A 22750-nucleotide genomic window follows, 5' to 3' on the forward strand; every position below is an offset into this window, starting at 1 on the left:
GTAGAATTTTGCACAGAGCACAACATAATAATAACTAACACTTGGTTTAAGAATCATGAAAGAAGGTTGTATACATGGAAGAACCCTGGAGATACTAAAAGGTATCAGATAGATTATATAATGGTAAGACAGAGATTTAGGAACCAGGTTTTAAATTGTAAGACATTTCCAGGGGCAGATGTAGACTCTGACCACAATCTATTGGTTATGACCTGTAGATTAAAACTGAAGAAACTGCAAAAAGGTGGGAATTTAAGGAGATGGGACCTGGATAAACTAAAAGAACCAGAGGTTGTACAGAGATTCAGGGAGAGCATAAGGGAGCAATTGACAGGAATGGGGGAAATAAATACAGTAGAAGAAGAATGGGTAGCTTTGAGGGATGAAGTAGTGAAGGCAGCAGAGGATCAAGTAGGTAAAAAGACGAGGGCTAGTAGAAATCCTTGGGTAACAGAAGAAATATTGAATTTAATTGATGAAAGGAGAAAATATAAAAATGCAGTAAGTGAAACAGGCAAAAAGGAATACAAACGTCTCAAAAATGAGATCGACAGGAAGTGCAAAATGGCTAAGCAGGGATGGCTAGAGGACAAATGTAAGGATGTAGAGGCCTATTTCACTAGGGGTAAGATAGATACCGCCTACAGGAAAATTAAAGAGACCTTTGGAGATAAGAGACCGACTTGTATGAATATCAAGGACTCAGATGGAAACCCAGTTCTAAGCAAAGAAGGGAAAGCAGAAAGGTGGAAGGAGTATATAGAGGGTCTATACAAGGGCGATGTACTTGAGGACAATATTATGGAAATGGAAGAGGATGTAGATGAAGATGAAATGGGAGATACGATACTGCGTGAAGAGTTTGACAGAGCACTGAAAGACCTGAGTCGAAACAAGGCCCCCGGAGTAGACAATATTCCATTGGAACTACTGACGGCCGTGGGAGAGCCAGTCCTGACAAAACTCTACCATCTGGTGAGCAAGATGTATGAAACAGGCGAAATACCCTCAGACTTCAAGAAGAATATAATAATTCCAATCCCTAAGAAAGCAGGTGTTGACAGATGTGAAAATTACCGAACTATAAGCTTAATAAGTCACAGCTGCAAAATACTAACACGAATTCTTTACAGACGAATGGAAAAACTAGTAGAAGCCAACCTCGGGGAAGATCAGTTTGGATTCCGTAGAAACACTGGAACACGTGAGGCAATACTGACCTTACGACTTATCTTAGAAGAAAGATTAAGGAAAGGCAAACCTACGTTTCTAGCATTTGTAGACTTAGAGAAAGCTTTTGACAATGTTGACTGGAATACTCTCTTTCAAATTCTAAAGGTGGCAGGGGTAAAATACAGGGAGCGAAAGGCTATTTACAATTTGTACAGAAACCAGATGGCAGTTATAAGAGTCGAGGGACATGAAAGGGAAGCAGTGGTTGGGAAGGGAGTAAGACAGGGTTGTAGCCTCTCCCCGATGTTGTTCAATCTGTATATTGAGCAAGCAGTAAAGGAAACAAAAGAAAAATTCGGAGTAGGTATTAAAATTCATGGAGAAGAAATAAAAACTTTGAGGTTCGCCGATGACATTGTAATTCTGTCAGAGACAGCAAAGGACTTGGAAGAGCAGTTGAATGGAATGGACAGTGTCTTGAAAGGAGGATATAAGATGAAGATCAACAAAAGCAAAACAAGGATAATGGAATGTAGTCTAATTAAGTCGGGTGATGCTGAGGGAATTAGATTAGGAAATGAGACACTTAAAGTAGTAAAGGAGTTTTGCTATTTGGGGAGCAAAATAACTGATGATGGTCGAAGTAGAGAGGATATAAAATGTAGGCTGGCAATGGCAAGGAAAACGTTTCTGAAGAAGAGAAATTTGTTAACATCCAGTATTGATTTAAGTGTCAGGAAGTCATTTCTGAAAGTATTCGTATGGAGTGTAGCCATGTATGGAAGTGAAACATGGACGATAAATAGTTTGGACAAGAAGAGAATAGAAGCTTTCGAAATGTGGTGCTACAGAAGAATGCTGAAGATTAGATGGGTAGATCACATAACTAATGAGAAAGTATTGAATAGGATTGGGGAGAAGAGAAGTTTGTGGCACAAATTGACCAGAAGAAGGGATCGGTTGGTAGGACATGTTCTGAGGCATCAAGGGATCACCAATTTAGTATTGGAGGGCAGCGTGGAGGGTAAAAATCGTAGAGGGAGACCAAGAGATGAATACACTAAGCAGACTCAGAAGGATGTAGGTTGCAGTAGGTACTGGGAGATGAAAAAGCTTGCACAGGATAGAGTAGCATGGAGAGCTGCATCAAACCAGTCTCAGGACTGAGGACCACAACAACAACATATTTCACATAAATGCGTAGGCAAAGTGTAACGATTTATAATATCCCTAATTTTGTAGGCTTCTGAAGATGTCAAGTTAATTTTTCGAAACCGGTTAAGCAAAAAAAATTGTTTGAAACTGATGACTGAAGTAATACCCAGTTACTGAAAATTACAGCCACGATTACAATAATTGACTTATATAGCTGTGCTTTTAGGTTCCCGTCTAACCTCGCCGTTGAAAATTGCATCAGATTCGAAAAAAAAAACAGTCAAATATTTGAGACAACCAATATTATAAGTATGATCGCTATTCTTTTCACTCGCAGCATTGTCAGTTGTGCGCTTACGTTCCCCTCGGAAATCGCGACGTATTTAGAATGTGAACTAGATTTTACATCACTAACTAACATAACCATATAGTAAATATCTCTGGAGTGAGCATTGCGTTCTGCACATGTTGTCAACATTAAACCAGGACTGTAACGTGTTTTCGGGATTCCGCTGTGCGTGTGTGCTTTCCGCAGAGTTTAAAGTTTATAATATCAAGAGTTTTTGTCGTGTTTTCATCGTTTGTTGATAGTGTAATAACGATGGTGAATTACTGTTCTTGCTACGGATGCAAAAAAAAATATGTGAAAGGAGGGATAGTAACTTTTCATGGGTACTATGTTTAAAAATTTTGAGACGCATTATAATTAAGGCCTGATTCTGTAGACCTATTTTTCTACGATTTTATGACTATATCATAGATATTACGGCTCGTACAAAAGCTTACAAACAATCGCTTCCTCTCGTAAATTTGCTAGTGGAACAGGAAAGGGAACGGTTAGTTTTTTCAGCAAATACTATCCTCCATGCATTTATCAGTGACTTGATTACGTTTATAGATTTGAAAGACGGGAGACAGATAAATTCAATAGAGTGGGAGTCTGCAATTGTCTTCGTGTAATGTGTGTCCAAAGCTTTTTGTTTACTATGAAATTACAGTAGGAGACCATGTTAAGTGTGTCTAGGACATGGAGAATGATTATGTGTGATTTATATTATAGTTTCCCGAAGGATGAACAACGAGTAATGATGTGGCACCAGAAAATAAGGAGGAGTAATTTTGTCCCCACAAAATATTCCAAAGTATGTTCAAAACACTTTTAAAGCGGAATGTTTAGACCGAGAAAAATTTGGACGTGTGTGGCTGAAGGTAGATGCTATACCAACTATTTTTAATTTTCCACAGCACCTACTACCAATTTCTGCATTCAGCTTAAATTAATTTTCTGCACAAACCAAATAAAAAACACAATAGTGTAGCTAATAAAAGTACACATTCATCTTCTTTGGTGTATTTTGCTTTCAATTTATTTTCTTCACCATTTGATTAAGAAGCATAAAATTGTACTAAACATGTCCCCAAACTGTTTGCTTTGTTACACTTTCCACTTCCCTTTATGGTGTTATATGGGTTGACTGTTGCATGACCAACTGTATTTGCTTTATAGTACAATTACTCACCGATCGCCTTTTTTCCCCCTTCTTACTCAGTCTACTATTTATTTAATAAACTGGGAGCAAGTACGTAAAATGCGTTAAATAAACACTTCAAAGTGTCACCATTAAGAAAAATTGTGCTTTAGGTCGCAAAAACGAGAAAATAAATACGCATAAATAGCAGAAAAAAGAACGAATTAACAGAGATATAATCGCTAATGTGTGGCAAATTCGGTGTTTTTCGGACACTTGCAAAAGTACTAGCGTACTGTCAAGTAGTTTTGCAAGACTACCACTGCAAAAATGTACATCAGGCTGTGTAATACTATAAAGTGCCGTATCATACCGAAAACTACCAAAAATCGAGTGCATCTGAACTGTGACACCTATCGCAAAGAAGCAGGATGTAATATCACTTGCCCTTAAAAGTTACGTAGCTGGTTTATTCCCGGTATCAAATGGATACTGTTAAAATGTCTGCGCAACATATATAAATAATCCACGACACGTACGAAAAGAATCCGTCTGTACTATGGATGTAGTGACATTCGAAATATACACGGCGCTATACGGACAAACACACGACGTCCCGAGAACACGTGACCAGGCCGGCAATGCATGTAGACAATACACAATCTGTTCTGCGCATGTGAATGCTCACTCCAGAGATATTTACTGTATGAAGATAACCACAGATAACTTATAACGACAGGCCGCCTACATCCTTCACATCGTGAACTCATGACGTCACGGGTAGTATCGGACAATAGATTTACCCCGACATCCAGGGGTACGCTCGTCAACTAATTACAACTTCAGGGCGAGACATATGGACTAACGACATCGCGAAATCATAAGTAGAAGTATAAAATAACTTAACCTTACGCACACTGCGTTCCAAAAAGTTAGGTTCACTCCTAACAATAAAAGAATAAAAAGCTAGTATAGTAACATGTCTGGGATCTTTAAATCACGCAGTTACTATATACATAAAAGAAACATATATTAAAGCCCACCGAAAGGGTTGTGTAAATAATATTAAGTGAACCACGTATGGCACAAAGCAGCATTTTATTTCGTTGCAGAGGCGGACCAAAAGTCCACGGATACCGAACTAAGGAACGACGGAAAACATTTTAGAAAAAAGACAGAAAAATTTGTTTCGTAAGAACACGTTTTAGAGCTTTAATGGGCATAACGACACACAGTAGACACTTTAAAAAAATTTTTATCGTAAAGAAACAAACATAGTATCAAAAAATGCACTTTAAAGCTCAAACGGAGACTTGAAATCGCAGCTAATGTATATTCTGAGGCATCAAGGGATCACCAATTTAGTATTGGAGGGCAGCGTGGAGGGTAAAAACCGTAGAGGGAGACCAAGATATGAATACACTAAGCAGATTCAGAAGGATGTAGTTTGCAGTAGGTACTGGGAGATGAAGAAGCTTGCACAGGATAGAGTAGAATGGAGAGATGCATCAAACTAGTCCCTGGTCTGAAGGCAACAACAAACAACATGTACTTTTAAATAGTAAATAGAAACGGCTATCACAATAAGAACGGTACTATTAATCGAAAAGTAAAGGAGGAGAGTATTACAAAAAAATCGCTATAGACCGCTAAGGAACTCGTTATGACGTCCCATGACCCAGATTTGGATAATTATAAATTATTTTTAAAATATTTCACGATATGTGTACCAGATAGGGTTGATAGAAGAGATAGAGAAGGTCCAACGGAAGCAGCGCGCTTCGTTACAGGATCATTTAGTAACCGCGAAAGCGTTACGGAGATGATAGATAAACTCCAGTGGAAGACTCTGCAGGAGAGACGCTCAGTAGCTCGGTACGGGCTTTTGTTGAAGTTTCGAGAACATACCTTCAGCGAGGAGTCAAGCAGTATATTGCTCCCTCCTACGTATATCTCGCGCAGAGACCGCGACGATAAAATCAGAGAGATTAGAGCCCACACAGAGGCATTCCGACAATCCTTCTTTCCACGAACAATACGAGACTGGAATAGAAGGGAGAACCGATAGAGGTACTCAAGGTACCCTCCGCCACACACCGTCAGGTGGCTTGCGGAGTATGGATGTAGATGTAGATTGTAGATGTAGATATTAAAAATTATACTCCTCGTATGTGAAAGAAACTACTGAGAATCAACGAATAACGCGATTGTAAAGAAAAACTATAATCTGTAACATAAGTATTATTATTATCTCTGTTCTTTTTCGTATCGGCGTGAAACAAAAAGCGCCGACCTCTCTCTTGCTTTGTCTTGTTCGCATAGGACGCCATGGTGCGCAATCTACTTAATAAGGTGTGTACACTTTTTATTAGTTGAGCAGTGAGCTCCAACATATGTCTAAGGTATCGCTGTTGTTAATTTTAACTGTAACCTGCACCACATATCCCGTTTGCTTGTCCCATCATTTTTAAAAGAATTTCAGGCGCCGCGCCGGCAGCGAACTGAACATCGTTGGACGACGACAATTGGTCGCCATTAAGCGGAAATTTCAAATTTTCGTAACTATTATCCCGTTATTTCCACAGGCGACGCAGGAGATTGGCGATATTATTTCTGTCATCCCTGATCTGTAGGAAACTGACATTTTCAAAGTACTTAGCGATTTATTCAGACGATTTATGTTACGTGCAACAGGACACACAGACTTGGCCTCCACTAAGACGTAATTAAATGACACGTACGTCCTTACGTATTGAAAATGGTGAAATACTTTTTTGTGTGTGTAAATAGCCTATAATGATTAAATGTTTATGAGCACGGATTCGTGTAAGTAACTTCAATAATTATACAGGTAACACGTAACATTTTTTGTCGGTAAAATCTACGAACGATCCGTGCCTTTGCATATCTTTGCAGTGAAACCAAAATCAAATTAAAATTAAATAAATATAAATTAAGTAAAATAATAAAATGCCAAATTCACATTCCATTCACCAACACACACAATAATAGGTTGTATTATATACAGGTTGGTCCATTGATAGTGACCGGGCCAAATATCTCACGAAATAAGCATCAAACGAAAAAACTACAAACAACGAAACTCGGCTAGCTTGAAAGGGGGAAACCAGATGGCGCTACGGTTGGCCCGCTAGATAGCACTGCCATAGCTCAAACGTATATCAACTGCGTTTTTTAAAATAGGAACCCCCAGTTTTTATCACATATTCGTGTAATACGTAAAGAAATATGAGTGTTTTAGTTGGACAACATTTTTCGCTTTGTGATAGATGGCGCTGTAATAGTCACAAACGTGTAACTACGAGGTGTCACGTAACATTCCGCCAGTGCGGACGGTATTTGCTTCGTGATACATTACCCGTGTTACAATGGACCGTTTACCAATTACGGAAAAGCTCGATATCGTATTGATGTATGGCTATGTGATCAAAATGCCCGATGGCCGTGTGCTATGTATGCTACTCGGTATCTCGGACGACACCATCCAAGCGTCCGGACCGTTCGCCGGATAGTTACGTTATTTAAGGAAACAGGAAGTGTTCAGCCACGTGTGAAACGTCAACCACGACCTGCAACAAATGATGATGCCCAAGAAGGTGTTTTAGCTGCCGTCGCGGTTAATCCGCACATCAGTAGCAGACAAATTGCGCGAGTATCGGGAATCTCAAAAACGTCGGTGTTGATAATGCTACATCAACATCGACTATACCCGTACCATATTTCCATGCACCAGGAATTGCATGGCGACGACTTTGAACGTCGTGTACAGTTCTGCCACTGGGCACAAGAGAAATTACGGGACGATGACAGATTTATTGCATCCGTTCTATTTAGCGACGAAGCGTCATTCCCCAACAGCGGTAACGTAAACCGGCATAATATGCACTATTGGGCAACGGAAAATCCACGATGGCTGCGACAAGTGGAACATCAGCGACCTTGGTGGGTTAATGTATGGTGCGGCATTATGGCAAGAAGGATAATTGGCCTCCACTTTATCGATGGCAATGTATGCTGGTGGAATGTATGCTGGTTTCCTACTTAATGCTCTACCGATATTACTACAAGATGTTTCACTGCGTGACAGAATGGCGATGTACTTCCAACATGATGGATGTCTGGAACATAGCTCGTGTGCGGTTGAAGCGGTATTGAATAGCATATTTCATGACAGGTGGATTGGTCGTCGAAGCACCATACCGTGGCCCGCACGTTCACCGGATCTGACGTCCCCGGATTTCTTTCTGTGGGGGAAGTTGAAGGATATTTGCTATCGTGATCCACCGACAACGCCTGACAACATGCGTCAGCGCATTGTGAATGCATGTGCGAACATTACGGAAGGCGAACTACTCGCTGTTGAGAGGAATGCCGTTACACGTATTGCCAAATGCGTTGAGGTTGACGGACATCATTTTGAGCATTTATTGCATAAATGTGGTATTTACAGGTAATCACGCTGTAACTGCATGCGTTCTCAGAAATGATAAGTCCACAAAGGTGCATGTATCACATTGGAACAACCGAAATAATATGTTCAAACATTCCTACGTTCTGTATTTTAATTTCAAAAACCTACCTGTTACAAACTGTTCATCTGAAATTGTGAGCCATGTGTTTGTGACTGTTACAGCGCCATCTATCACAAAGCGAAACAAGTCGTCCAACTAAAACATTCGCATTTCTTTACGTACTACACGAACATGTAATAAAATATGGGGGCTCCTATAAAAAAAAAAAAAAAAAAAAAAAAAAAAAAGCGGTTGAAATCAGTTTGACCTATGGCAGCGCCATCTAGCGGGCCAACCATAGCGGCATCTGGTTTCCGCCCTCAAGCTAGACGAGCTTCGTTCCTTGTAGTTTTTTCGTTTGACGCTTATTCTGTGAGATATTTGGCCCGGTCACGATCAATGGATCACCCTGTATATCCCGACATTTTCAAAGTACTTAACGATGTATTCAGACGACGTATGTCCCGTGAAACAGGACACAGACGATGTATATATCACATCATGCCCGTTGGGGTTTCGCAAAAATGTTGTTGAAGCTGTTAAAATTTTAGCTACCTATTTCTCTATTTCCGTACAAATGTAGTAATATTTATTTAGGGTCGTTTGGCAACATTATGACAAATCTCCATTTCAAGTTGCATCTAAGGGTAGCGCTCCTAGAGTACAAGTTTGGAACTGCCGACTGGTTCTGGTAAACCTATTATAATGCACGATTCGCGCGGGATATACCTGTCGTAGTATACGGCAGTAGGAAAAGGGAGAGAAGGAAACGTAGTAGGTGAATATAGATTGGGGCTGAGAAATGAAAGAGGAAGCCGCCTGGTAGAATTTTGCACAGAGCACAACTTAATCATAGCTAACACTTGGTTCAAGAATCATGAAAGAAGGTTGTATACGTGGAAGAAGCCTGGAGATACTAGAAGGTATCAGATAGATTATATAATGGTAAGACAGAGATTTAGGAACCAGGTTTTAAATTGTAAGACATTTCCAGGGGCAGATGTGGACTCTGACCACAATCTATTAGTTATGAACTGTAGATTAAAACTGAAGAAACTGCAAAAAGGTGGAAATTTGAGGAGATGGGACCTGGATAAACTGAAAGAACCAGAGGTTGTACAGAGTTTCAGGGACACCATAAGGGAACAATTGACAGGAATAGGGGAAAGAAATACAGTAGAAGAAGAATGAGTAGCTTTGAGAGATGAAGTAGTGAAGGCAGCAGAGGATCAAATAGGTAAAAACACGAGGGCTAGTAAAAATCCTTGGGTAACAGAAGAAATATTGAATTAAATGATGAAAGGAGAGAATATAAAAATGCAGTAAATGAAGCAGGCAAAAAGGATTACAAACGCCTCAAAAATGAGATCAACAGGAAGTGCAAAATGGCTAAGCAGGGATGGCTAGAGGACAAATGTAAGGATGTAGAGGCTTATCTCAATAGGGATAAGATAGCTACTCCTACAGGAAAATTAAAGAGACCTTTGGAGAAAAGAGAACCACTTGTATGAATATCAAGAGCTCAGATGCAAAGCCAGTTCTAAGCAAAGAAGGGAAAGCAAAAAGGTGGAAGGAGTATATAGGAGGTCTATACAAGGGCGATGTACTTGAGGACAATATTATGGAAATGGAAGAGGATGTAGATGAAGATGAAATGGCAGATACGATACTGCGTGAAGAGTTTGACAGAGCACTGAAAGACCTGAGTCCAAACAAGGCCCCAGGAGTAGACACCATTCCATTGGAACTACTGACGGCCTTGGGAGAGCCAGTCCTGACAAAACTCTACCATCTGGTGGGCAAGATGTATGAGACAGGCGAAATACCCTCAGACTTCAATAAGAATATAATAATACCAATCCCAAAGAAAGCAGCCGTTGACAGATGTGAAAATTACCGAATTATCAGTTTAATAAGCCACCTCGAGGAAGATCAGTTTGGATTCCGTAGAAATATTGCAACACGTGAGGCAATACTGCCCCTACGACTTATCATAGAAGCTAGATTAAGGAAAGGCAAACCTACGTTTCTAGCATTTGTAGACTTAGAGAAAGCTTTTGACAGTGTTGACTGGAATACTCTCTTTCAGATTCTGAAGGTGGCAGGGGTAAAATACAGGAAGCGAAGGGCTGTTTACAATTTGTACAGAAACCAGATGGCAGTTATAAGAGTTGAGGGACATGAAAGGGTAGCAGTGGTTGGGAAGGGAGTGAGACAGGGTTGTAGCCTCTCCCCAATGTTATTCAATCTGTATATTGAGCATGCAGTAAAGGAAACAAAAGAAAAATTCGGAGTAGGTGTTAAAATCCATGGAGAAGAAATAAAAACTTTGAGGTTCAGCCATGACATTGTAATTCTGTCAGAGACAGCAAAGGACTTGGAAGAGCAGTTGAACGGAGTGGACAGTGTCTTGAAAGGAGGATGTAAGATGAACATCAACAAAAGCAAAACGAGGATAATGGAATGTAGTCGAATTAAGTGGGGTGATGCTGAGGGAATCAGATTAGGAAATGAGACACTTAAAGTAGTAAAGGAGTTTTGCTATTTGGGGAGCAAAATAACTGATGATGGTAGAAGTAGAGAGGATATAAAATGTAGAATGGCAATGGCAAGGAAAGCGTTTCTGAAGAAGAGAAATTTGTTAACATCGAGTATAGATTTAAGTGTCAGGAAGTCGTTTCTGAAAGTATTTGTATGGAGTGTAGCCATGTATGGAAGTGAAACATGGACGATAAATAGTTTGGACAAGAAGAGAATAGAAGCTTTCGAAATGTGGTGCTACAGAAGAATGCTGAAGATTAGATGGGTAGATCACGTAACTGATGAGGAGGTATTGAATAGGATTGGGGAGAAGAGAAGTTAGTGGCACAACTTGACTAGAAGAAGGGATCGATTCTGAGGCATCAAGGGATCACCAATTTAGTATTGGAGGGCAGCGTGGAGGGTAAAAATCGTAGAGGGAGACCAAGAGATGAATACAGTAAGCAGATTCAGAAGGATGTAGGTTGCAGTAGGTACTGGGAGATGAAGAAGCTTGCACAGGATAGAGTAGCATGGAGAGCTGCACCAAACCAGTCTCAGGACTGAAGACTACAACAACAACATACCTGTCGCGAATCAGATCATGCGCATTAGACGGCAGTGACGCGTGGAACGCGAAAGAGACCGTTTTCCTGTAAAGTCTTTCACACAGGCTAAAGGAATTTTGTAATTATTAAATTATGTACTTAGAGAGGAAGCTGATCGCCGTATTAAAGAAAGATGCATGTTAAAAGGAAAATACGCTTACTTTTATCTATACCACATTCAAAGCGCGCACAGTTTTTGCGAATTGACACTTCGAACCAACAACAAGCAAAGGCAACAATGCTCTGTGGAAAAAGGTACTATAATCCGTTCATCATAAGAATAAACCTGATGCAAACGTTACACTATGTATTCTTCCGCGTTTGCTGGAACTTCATTGGATTTCCGTTACACTTGGGTCTGCAGACAAGCTGTCCCGAGTACTGTCAAATACGATACTAAGGGTACGTTTTGTACTGTGCATAAAGTGCACAACGAAAGGGGCGGGGGGGGGGGGGGGGTGTAATACGGGGCAACAGCTTTACCGGCGCATTTAACTGGGACAGCACCGGCCGGTCAGCTGGTGCAACTAACCTGCAGTGACGTGTCAGTTGCAGTTCAGAGAGTTCACACGTAAAAAGAGACGAGCAGAGGAGCAATACAGGTTCGAATGTCGTTTAATTTTTAAGCAGAATGAAATAATACACTGCAGATCTCCCACAATACGCTCCTTAGACGACTTGACGAAAACCGCAACAGGTAGCCGTTTTTAGCTAACGTACCATTGTAATTAAAAACAAGAACGATGAAAATTCCTGACTTGAGCACAGGGTAATTTTTCTGCATATGCTGTTTGTAATGTAAGAGAGTATTGAAGGATTTCACCGTATAGTTAAATATTGAAGCCACTGAAGTTATTATGTACACTCAGTCGTCTGGTAATATCTCAGTTCCTTCCTCATCCGAATCCGAGATATACGTTTTAGCTCTGGAAACGTCACCTGCTACGTTGATAACGAACCTATCGACAAAAAAATCCACGAAGCCAACCAGGCGCAGCATTTTCTCGTCTTTTATGAAGAGCCGATCTATATCCCGCCAGCGTTCGGCAGTGACGCGTGAAAAAGCTGCGTGTGTTAGTTGCAGTACGTCCGGCAGCTAAACAGTCTTGTTACTTCTCGGACCAAATCCCGCAGTTTTTCTCCTGATCAGTTCTGTTGGGTTCATATTGTAGTGGTACTGTAGCAAATGTAAAAATGCATCATTTGCATAATGTGCTCGATACTGTAGAAATGATTGTTTTTCATGTTTCTACGATAATTATCTACCTCTGGTATAAAATGATGGGCAAAGTCCTAATAAAAAGGATTTGTTTGTTCATTTTTGCCTTAAAAATTAAATTGTTCTGTTTTCTTAATTTAAACAACTTTATGTCCACTCTACTTCGACCATCCTCAGTTATTTTGCTCCCCAAATAGCAAAACTCATTTACTACTTTAAGTGCCTCATTTCCTAATCTAATTCCCTCAGCATCACCCGACCTAACTCGACTACATTCCATTATCCTCGTTATGCTTTTGTTGATATTCGACTTATATCCTCAAGACACTGTCCATTCCGTTCAGCTGCTTTTTCAAGTCCTTTGCTGTCTCTGACAGAATTAGAATGTCATCGGCGAACCTCAAAGTTTTTATTTCTTCTTCATGGAATTTAATTCCTACTCCGAATTTTTCTTTGGTGTCCTTTACTGCTTGCTCAATACTCAAATTGAATAGCATCGGGGAGAGGCTACAACCCCGTCTCACTCCCTTCCCAACCACTGCTTCCCTTTCATGCCCCTCCACTCTTATAACTGACATCTGCTTTCTGTACAAATCGTAAATAGCCTTTCGCTCCCTGTATTTTACCCCTGCCACCTTCAGTCAACATTGTCAAAAGCTTTCTCTAAGTCTACAAATGCTAGAAATGTAGGTTTACTGTTCTTTAATCTATTTTCTAACATAAGTCGTAGGGTCAGTACTGCCTCACGTGTTCCAACATTTCTACGGAATCCAAACGTGATCTTCCCCGAGGTCGGGTTCTGCCAGTTTTTCCAGTCGTCTGTAAAGATTCGTATTAGTATTTTGCAGCTGTGGCTTATTAAACTGATAGTTCGGTAATTTTCACACCTGCTTTCTTTGGGATTGAAATTATTATATTCTTCTTTAAGTTTGAGGGTATTTCGTCGCCGCGCGGGATTAGCCGAGCGGTGTCAGGCGCTGCAGTCGTGGACTGTGCGGTTGGTCCCGGCGGAGGTTCGGGCATGGGTGTGTGTGTTTGTCCTTATAATAATTTAGGTTAAGTTGTGTGTAAGCTTAGGGACTGATGACCTTAGCAGTTAAGTCCCATAAGATTTCACACACATTTGAACATTTAAACAACTTTTATGAACTGTCTTTCATAAAACATCGTTAATTAAGAATTTGTATTTGAAATGGAAACAGGAATTTCGCGTCCAAAATGTAATTAGAAACAAGAAGACGTACATTATTCATCAAAAAATGATGATGAGTTTTATAATTGCGAGATGTAGGCGTTTCAAATTGAACGAGAAAAAGAAATTATAATTGGGAAATTTGAACCAAAGCACGAACAACCACATACGGGTCACATTCCATTACGCTATCGGCTTCGCTGCACATTCCCTGCTGGTTCGTTTATCTACTGCTCATACTATATACAACACTGGGAAAACTTCAAAGCCGATTATCCCCGTAAATTTATGAAAAACATTAAGGACAGCCTATTTCTTGACACTTTTTAACCGTGTTACATTCTTGGCACTTTGTAACCGTGTTCCACGCCCGTGTTTCAGTACGAAACAGAAAGCAGCCTGCGCATTGAAATAAAAACTGCGTAGCTAAAGCGTGATTAAGAAAAACATTGGTGGCTGTTAAGGTGTGTACATGTTGAATATCTTAAAACTAAACCTAACTTATTAAGAATATATGTAATACATCAGTAGGACCTACTTCCAACAGCGTAACACCAGTGTACGTGTGCTACTGCTTCTGACCAATCATGCGTTTGTGGTTTGTTCTTATCAGGTTTATTCCTATGATGAACGGATTACAGAGGCAGGGGCATTGTCTTGGCCAGTGGTTTCTGTACAAACTGTAAAAAGCCTTTTGCTCCCTGTATTTTACACCTGCCACCTTCAGAATTTGAAAGAGAATATACCAGTCGAGATTGTCAAAAGCTTTCTCTAAGTTTACAAATTCATCGAATTCCGTAAAGGAATCAAATACGGCAAAACAATAAATAAGGGAAACTTGAGACTGATTAGGGAATCACGAAAGTATTGGTATAACTTGTTTGAAAGATTGATAGATTTATAAAATACTTAGCTTCGCACTATATGGCATTTAGAGCGCATCGAGAATTCCTTAACATGAACGATACCGGTAATAGTAGAAATTTTATAGACCTATTTAAATATTTATACAAATATGAACACTAAAAGAGCACTTGCAACGCATTAACGAAAAGTAACTTTGTCAGCATTGTTTGAGCCACGACATACAAAATGAATTACTTACATTAATGTCCAAATCTGTTATCTACGAAATTATAAACAGTATCAAACAAGCAAAAGATTATGCCTTCATGCTCGATTGTACCCGTTATTCGAACCCTGTCGAACAAGTGTCATTAATATAAAGATTTTTTAATTCCTCAACTGGAGAGATAGAGGAACATTTCGTTGGGTTTATTGCCGTCGCAGAAACAAAGGGAGAGTATGTAACAAATGCCATTTTAAAAGTACTAGAAAATAATGGGCTAGATGCCCAAAACTGTCGAGGACACGAGTGTGATAATGGTGCCAATACGGTTGGCGTAAATAAACGTGTTAGAATAAGAATACTCTTTGTCCACGCCGTGCGGATGCAATTGTTGGAATGTGGTTTTGCTAGATGCCGCTAACACTTCTACAACAGCTGAAACGTTTTTCGGCTTCCTCAATAAAGTTCATGTGCTTTTAACAAAATCAAGCAAGCGTTGGCATCTTATGAAAGCTAAATTGAAATTGAAACCTGTGTCTGAGACACGATGGGAAAGTAGAATCGGAGCTGTAAAAGCGATATTTTTGCAATTTGATGATGTCATCGAAAGTGTGAGTGACCTGAAAATTAGAACTGATGATTCCGAAACTCTTAGCGACCGTGAAGCAGTCGAAAATTAGAACTGATGATTCCGAAACTCTTAGCGACCGTGAAGCAGTCCTGAAGGAAATGTTAACTTTTTAGTTTATTGTTGCAATGCACGGGTGGTACGATATTTTACTGCGTGTCAACAATATAAGTATGGCAATGGGTCGAAGTGAACTTGGAAGTCGCTATTGATACTTTACGTTCATTTCGTGACTGGATTCAAGAATTCTGTATAACAGGGTTTGAAACAAGCGTTGCAGAAGATCGAGTATTTGTAGAAAAAGGTTGTTACGAAACTGAGTCCCAGTTTAAAAAAATATTTTGAACGATTTGGGTTTAATTACGATATGAATTATTTGAAATTGTTTTTCAGGGTCGAATTTCGCAAACATTGTAATGATTTAGTTACAATACTTAGAAAAGGCGAAAATGGCGACATACAGCCTTTCGAAGTTTATGAGGCACTTTAAAAGTCCAACCTACAGAACTCAATCAAAGACGTAAAACAACTTATTTAGTACATATTAAAAAATAATTTGAAAGAAGTATATCCGGATCTTGATATAACAATCAGAATAATGCTCAATTCCGGGCAGTACAGCTTTTGCCAAGAGAAGTTTCTCAAAGTTAAAACTGATTAAGACATACTTAAGAAGCACGATATACAAAAAAAGACTATCTGCGATGCCAATACTATCAATTGAAGCGGAAATAGCGGCTGGTATTAACTAAAAAAAAAAATTCAGTGAGGCAAAAGCAAGAAGTTTCGTTTATGTATGTTTACTGTAATTTTTGTCATTGCAATAATCTTTGTATATTATAATAACAAAATTTGTGTGTAATTATTATTAGTGTACAATTCAGCTCATCTGATTTAACATTTTCTTCAGCTCATCTGATTTAACATCTTCTTTCTGACTGGAACTGAACGGGGCCTCACAAAACTGATTAGTCGACAACGTTCAGTTTTCGCTTAGCGCCGCCACTGTCTACAGCTATAGTGGCTACCATGCAAAACAGGACTTCCTTTGTAATTAAAAGTATTTTAGTAACGCGCTTCTTTTGTCGTTGCTGTAGTGGCCACTATAAACATGCTAACAACCAAGGTCGCGTGATCGATTTCGAATCGGACGTTCGAGATCTATCGTTTGGAGCACGCGGCTTGGATAGGCAAACATTATTGGAAATTACCGAAAACAGTACGATTTTTAAAAAAATTATTGTAACGGAAAGCGACAAATTATTGTTGAGCAGTTGCTAGCCTCGACAATGGCTCATCGCTTCTCTGAAAACCTCGTACACTTAAAAATTTAATAACCTGTGTGAACAATCAGGCCACTGTTCTAAAATTGCGCTCCAAGTTACTTTATTTTGCAGGCCACGTGCATGATAACTGCGATATTCGGGCTTTCGCTTTTTAATGTTGGTACTTTTACGAATTGAATAACGCGTAGATGCCATAAATTAAAAATAAAATCCTTACCTTAATCTTCAGCAGTTCGCACCAGTTAACTGAAGACTCCCCAATTCGTCGTTATAAATTCTTTCCAATAGCAGCTCCTGCTTTAGATTCACCTGTGGGTTAACAAAAGAAAAATTAACACTCCACGCCCACAACGTAATTACAACAACCACATATACCATCACAGAGAATCTGCACTTCGACAGTTTTCAAAATACTAAATCTCACTCTTTGGATGATGAAAGTACGTGACGTAGAGCTACGCTCCGTCTACGAGACGGAACATACCTCCCCGAATTTTGAAGCAACTAAGGAATGACTGAAAACTGAAAAAAAACACGATGAAAGTAAATAAGTTTTAATGCGATTATCAATAATTTAATTTCACAACAGATAACGAACGAGCTTTACAACTCCCGCTGTTGCAGAGTTTTCATAAAATGATAACGAGAGAGAGCAAAGGAAATAAAAATGGCGCTACGTACTTCAGATCGCCCCACACGTGCACCGGTAACTGACAATAATAGCACAGTCTGACAGCAGCGTGTTTTTTGTTCGCCCACTGCTACCGCAGCGCGCTAAGCGGACAGCAAGAGACACTTCTGAATGTAATATCCATGGAAAAAAAAGAAGGGAAGTGGCGCTACGCTGTATGTTGTGAAGCCAGAGCAAACATTAGGAGACTACTCTTTGCGGCTGCTTATTGTTCGTTATTTCCTTCGTGTGTACACAACAGCTATTTCAGTACTAAAAATTACAGTGCTTACACGAACAACATACCGTAAGGAAGGCAATTTCGAACGTTTTTCTGCTTTGGAATATGTATTTGCTCTAGTAATACGACACATTTGGTCTCGTTAATAAAACTTGTTTTTGTTGATATGTTTCGAATATCCGAGAAGAGAAGGGCGCGATCTGAAAAGAATGCTATCGTGATGCATTTTATTCCACGTTTGGTATTTTGTATCCATATTAAATGAAGCAGGAGCTCTGAAACCAATGCTTGTTTGTATACTGACACTGCTTCTTGTTCGTTACATTTTTCAGCTTTCATCTCGTATGCGCAACATTTTTAATGTGCACGTTTGCAAAAACCGTACGTAAGTGTTCTTTGTTAGCCAATAAACGCGTGAAATGTGGAAAAGTGCAAGGTATGCTGTCGTACAAAGTACAATAATTGAACTACATGAAAAAAACGTAAATTAGTTACAAATTACGGCGTGCTCACACTTTACTCAACACATAAACGTCAATGCAGATATTCGGATTTAGGTCATGACATGTTCGATATGCCTGCGATCATTGGCGACGATGTGGCGCGGACGAATGACGAATTTCTGCATGACCCGCTGAAGCCACCCATTGTGGCCGAGCGGTTCTAGGCGCTCCAGTCCGGAACCGCGCTACTTCTACGGTCGCAGGTCCGAATCCTGCCTCGGGCATGGATGTGTGTGATGTCCTTAGGTTGAAACTCGCTGGCAGATTAAACCTGTGTGCCGGACCGAGACTCGAACTCGGGACGTTTGCCTTTCGCGGGCAAGTGCTCTACCAACTGAGCTACCCAAGCACGACTCACGCCCCGTCCTCACAGCTTTACTTCGGCCAGTAACTCGTCTCCTACCTTCCAAACTTTACAGAAGCTCTCCTGCGAACATTGCAGAACTAGCACTCCTGAAAGAAAGGATATTGTGGAGACACTCTTTCAGGAGTGCTAGTTCTTTCAAGGTTCGCAGGAGAGCTTCTGTAAAGTTTGGAAGGTAGGAGACGAGTTACTGGCCGAAGTAAAGCTGTGAGGACGGGGCGTGAGTCGTGCTTGGGTAGCTCAGTTGGTAGAGCACTTGCCCGCGAAAGGCAATGGTCCCGAGTTCGAGTCTCTGTCCGGCACACAGTTTTAATCTGCCAGGAAGTTTCATATCAGCGCACACTCCGCTGCAGAGTAAAAATCTCATTCTGGATGTCCTTATGTTTGTTCTAAGTCTAGGGGACTGATAACCTCAGATGTTAAGTCCCATAGTGCTCAGAGCCATTTGTAGTATGACCCGGAGAGTATGGCGGGCAATCTAGGGCCAAACCAATGGCCTGTGAGTACCCCAGAACCGGAATTCGGTCGCCAAAGCCTCAAGGAATCTCTCTCCTGACTCGATGGGGTTGAGCTCCGTCTTGCACGAACCACATCTTCTCGAAATCAGAGACACTTTGGATAACGTGGATGAAATCGTCTTCCATATCTTCACGTACCGTTCGGTAGCCACCGTGCTATTGAAGAACATCGCACCGATTATTCCGTGACTGGAAATTTCAGTACACACAGTCACCCGTTCAGTTGTTATGACGATTTTATTTGGTTCAAATGGCTCTCAGCACTATGGGACTTAACTTTTGAGGTCATCAGTGCCCTAGAACTTAGAACTACTTAAACCTAACTAACCTAAGGACATCACACACATCCATACCCGAGGCAGGATTCGAACCTGCGACTGTAGCGGTCGAGCGGTGCCAGTCTGTAGCGCCTAGAACCGCTCGCCACTCCGGCCGGCACGATTTTATTTCTTATAGTTCAATATCTGTCACCCTGTATCTTGTGCATATCAACAAAGTGAACGGTTATTGAAATGTCAAAGAAACAGAACTGCATTGAAGTGTACCTCCATGTAGAATAGAGTTCTTGGCTTGTTATCGTCCGTGCATTAGTGTAGTTTACACATCTTCTCACTTTGAAATCTTATCTACAATGTGTCATTCAGTGTGTGACCAATAGTAGCAATTTACAGGATAAAATAAAGATATTTCTCAACGTCCTCCAGCGCTGTGGAATACTATAAATGTGATTAAGGGAATGGTCTAAAACGCTTAAGACTCCGTAAAATTGATATATTGCTTTACATGTATGTATTTTTTTAAAGTAAGGATAGCTTAACCTGTATAAGATGTAGGCCTACCTTTCCCGAAATATTTCTCGCCAGTAACTCTGTCAGTTTTTCAGGAATAATCAAAAATAACATAATCGGAATGTACGAACAACTTAAATTGGAAGGAATGCATAGAAAATGTTGTGGGGAAGGCTAACCAAAGATTGCGTTTTATTGGCAGGACACTAAGGAGACTGCCTACACTACGCTTGTCCGTCCTCTTTTAGAATACTGCTGCGCAGTGTGGGATTCTTACCAGGTAGGACTGACGGAGTACATCGAAAAAGTTCAAAGAAAGGCAGCACGTTTTGTATTATCGCGAAATATGGGAGAGAGTGTCACTGAAATGATACAGGATTTGGGCTGTACATCATTAAAATAAAAGCGTTTTTCGTTGCGACGGAATCTTCTCACGAAATTCCAATCACCAACTTTCTCCTCCGAATGTGAAAATATTTTGTTGACACCGACCTACATAGGGAGGAACGATCACCACGATAAAATAAGGGAAATCAGAGCTCGTACGGAAAGATATAGGTGTTTAATCTTTCCGCGCGCTGTACGAGATTGGAATAATAGTGAAGGTGGTTCGATGAACCCACTGCCAGGCACTTAAATGTGATTTGCAGAGTATCCATGTAGATGTAGATGTAGATCTATTTTGACAATCTGTTTGATTTTACTATTGAGTTTCATATCGAAGTATATAAGCCTATACAATGCTTTGTGGTATACCAATAGTTAGTTAGTTTCATGTTTCATGCCTCATTTGCACGATAAATCGTAGTGATGTGGAACTAGTCATTATACATTGACATCATTTTTTTAAATATGCCTTCATGCTGATGATTCATTAATTTTTTCATTTTTTAATTAAAGTCAGATGTTAGTAATTCATACCCAAATTTATCTAATGAAAATTTCAATTTTTTGTCTACATTTTTCTCTTTTCGCTCGTCTTTTCCTGTCTGGCTGTCTGAAAGGCGCTCCCTGCCGTCAGACATTGCAACAGTTAATAACTTATAGACCAATGAAAACACATCGCGTCACAGCGATCAACTTTTAACATAATCGTTACCGTCTTTACTGAGCAGCTTCCAAAAGGAATCGCCGGCCGGTGTGGCCGAGCGGTTCTAGGCGCTTCAGTCCGGAACCGCGCTGCTGCTACGGTCGCAGGTTCGAATCCTGCCTCGGGCATGGATGTGTGTGATGTCCTTAGGTTAGTTACGTTTAAGTAGTTCCAAGTTCCAGGGGACTGATGACCTCTGAAGTTAAGTCCCATAGTGCTCAGAGCCATTTGAACCGAAAGGAATTATACGGCCGGTGATAGAACTGTCTTTACCTACATAATTTTTGTTCGAAGTTTATACACGAAAGTGAACTGTGTCTGGCAAATAAAAAGCGCCGCAATCCACATTCCGGCCACTATATCAAACACTTAACTCGCTACTTACCTATTAACAAATAAGGCAAGCGACCATTGTTATATAATGAAACTGCCAACTGGGAGCGGCGTATGCACCGTGCACGACTGCAAACTCCCAAAAAAAAACTCAAGTCGAAACATCCTAAGACTCAGTATCCATTATCCAAAACCTCTAAAAGAAAATAACCATATTTTGCTGTTGATTTTACTTACTGATTTGCAAATTATTCAAGATTACAAACATAATTTCAGCTGATTAAAACTGTGTGCCCGACCGAGACTCGAACTCGGGACCTTTGCCTTTCGCGGGCAAGTGCTCTACCATCTGAGCTACCGAAGCACGACTCACGGCCGGTACTCACAGCTTTACTTCTGCCAAAGTTTGGAAAGTAGGAGACGAGATACTGGCAGAAGTAAAGCTGTGAGTACCGGGCGTGAGTCGTGCTTCGGTAGCTCAGATGGTAGAGCACTTGCCCGCGAAAGGCAAAGGTCCCGAGTTCGAGTCTCGGTCGGACACACAGTTTTAATCTGCCAGGAAGTTTTCATATCAGCGCACACTCCGCTGCAGGGTGAAAATCTCATTCTGGATAATTTCAGCTTTTTATAAAGCATTCGAAGATTTGATAGTTATGTGCAAATAATTTACAGTTTTGAATGGATTATGTGTAATACAAGATCTGCATTTTGTTGCAGAGATTCTCGCGTCCATCGGCTGTCGTAATTTAATTTATGATTTACTACACAAATTGACTGGTAATGGTGATTTTTGCCTACATACATGGTGGGCCTTAATCTAAATGATATTTCATTCAATTTTGATTTACAATTAAATGCTTTTGTGAAGTTGTATCTTTTTTTTAACAATATTAATCTTCGAAACTTCCTAGCAGCTTAAAACTGTGTGCCGGACCGGGACTCGAAATCGGGACCTTTGCTCTGTAGAGCCCTTGTCCGCGAAAGGCAAAGATCCCGAGTTCGAGTCTCGGTCCGGCACACAGTTTTAATCTGCCAGGAAGTTTCATATCAGCGCACACTCCGCTGTAGAGTGAAAATTTCATTGTAGAATATTAATCTTCAGTGGAAATTATTTGTTACGTTAGTAAGTGAAAGACTCGCTGAATCTTAAAACATGAACACATAAGTTGAACAATGAAACAAACTTTTCATATTAATTTCCTCGGCTAGTCAGTTCACTTTAAAGCAAAATATCTTTAGTTATTAATTACAATTGCGGCCCACACACACGCGAGAGCTTTTTTTGTTACCTCCGTTAACCATTGCATTGTAGTCGGAGTCCTGGCTCCGGCTTTTGCATTGAAAATAAGGACCAAAAAGCTACGTATTTTCTGTGGTCGAATTTTTCGTTTC

The 22750-nt window shown here is 40.3% G+C and overlaps 1 protein-coding gene across 1 annotated transcript in view; it reads right to left on the reverse strand.

Moving 5' to 3' along the window:
• Nucleotides 1–17311, reverse strand: part of LOC126427257 (serine/threonine-protein phosphatase 6 regulatory ankyrin repeat subunit B-like) — a 38799-nt gene extending 21488 nt beyond the window's left edge. Inside the window, exons 1-2 of the mRNA XM_050089513.1 lie at nucleotides 17276–17311; nucleotides 17069–17160 (exon numbers count right to left, since the gene is read on the reverse strand). The gene's annotated coding sequence lies outside the window, so the exon portion shown is untranslated. The remainder of the gene's footprint in view (nucleotides 1–17068; nucleotides 17161–17275) is intronic.
• Nucleotides 17312–22750: the final 5439 nt, after the last annotated feature.

Source organism: Schistocerca serialis, chromosome 11 (assembly GCF_023864345.2).
Source record: "Schistocerca serialis cubense isolate TAMUIC-IGC-003099 chromosome 11, iqSchSeri2.2, whole genome shotgun sequence".
Lineage (NCBI taxonomy): Eukaryota > Metazoa > Arthropoda > Insecta > Orthoptera > Acrididae > Schistocerca > Schistocerca serialis.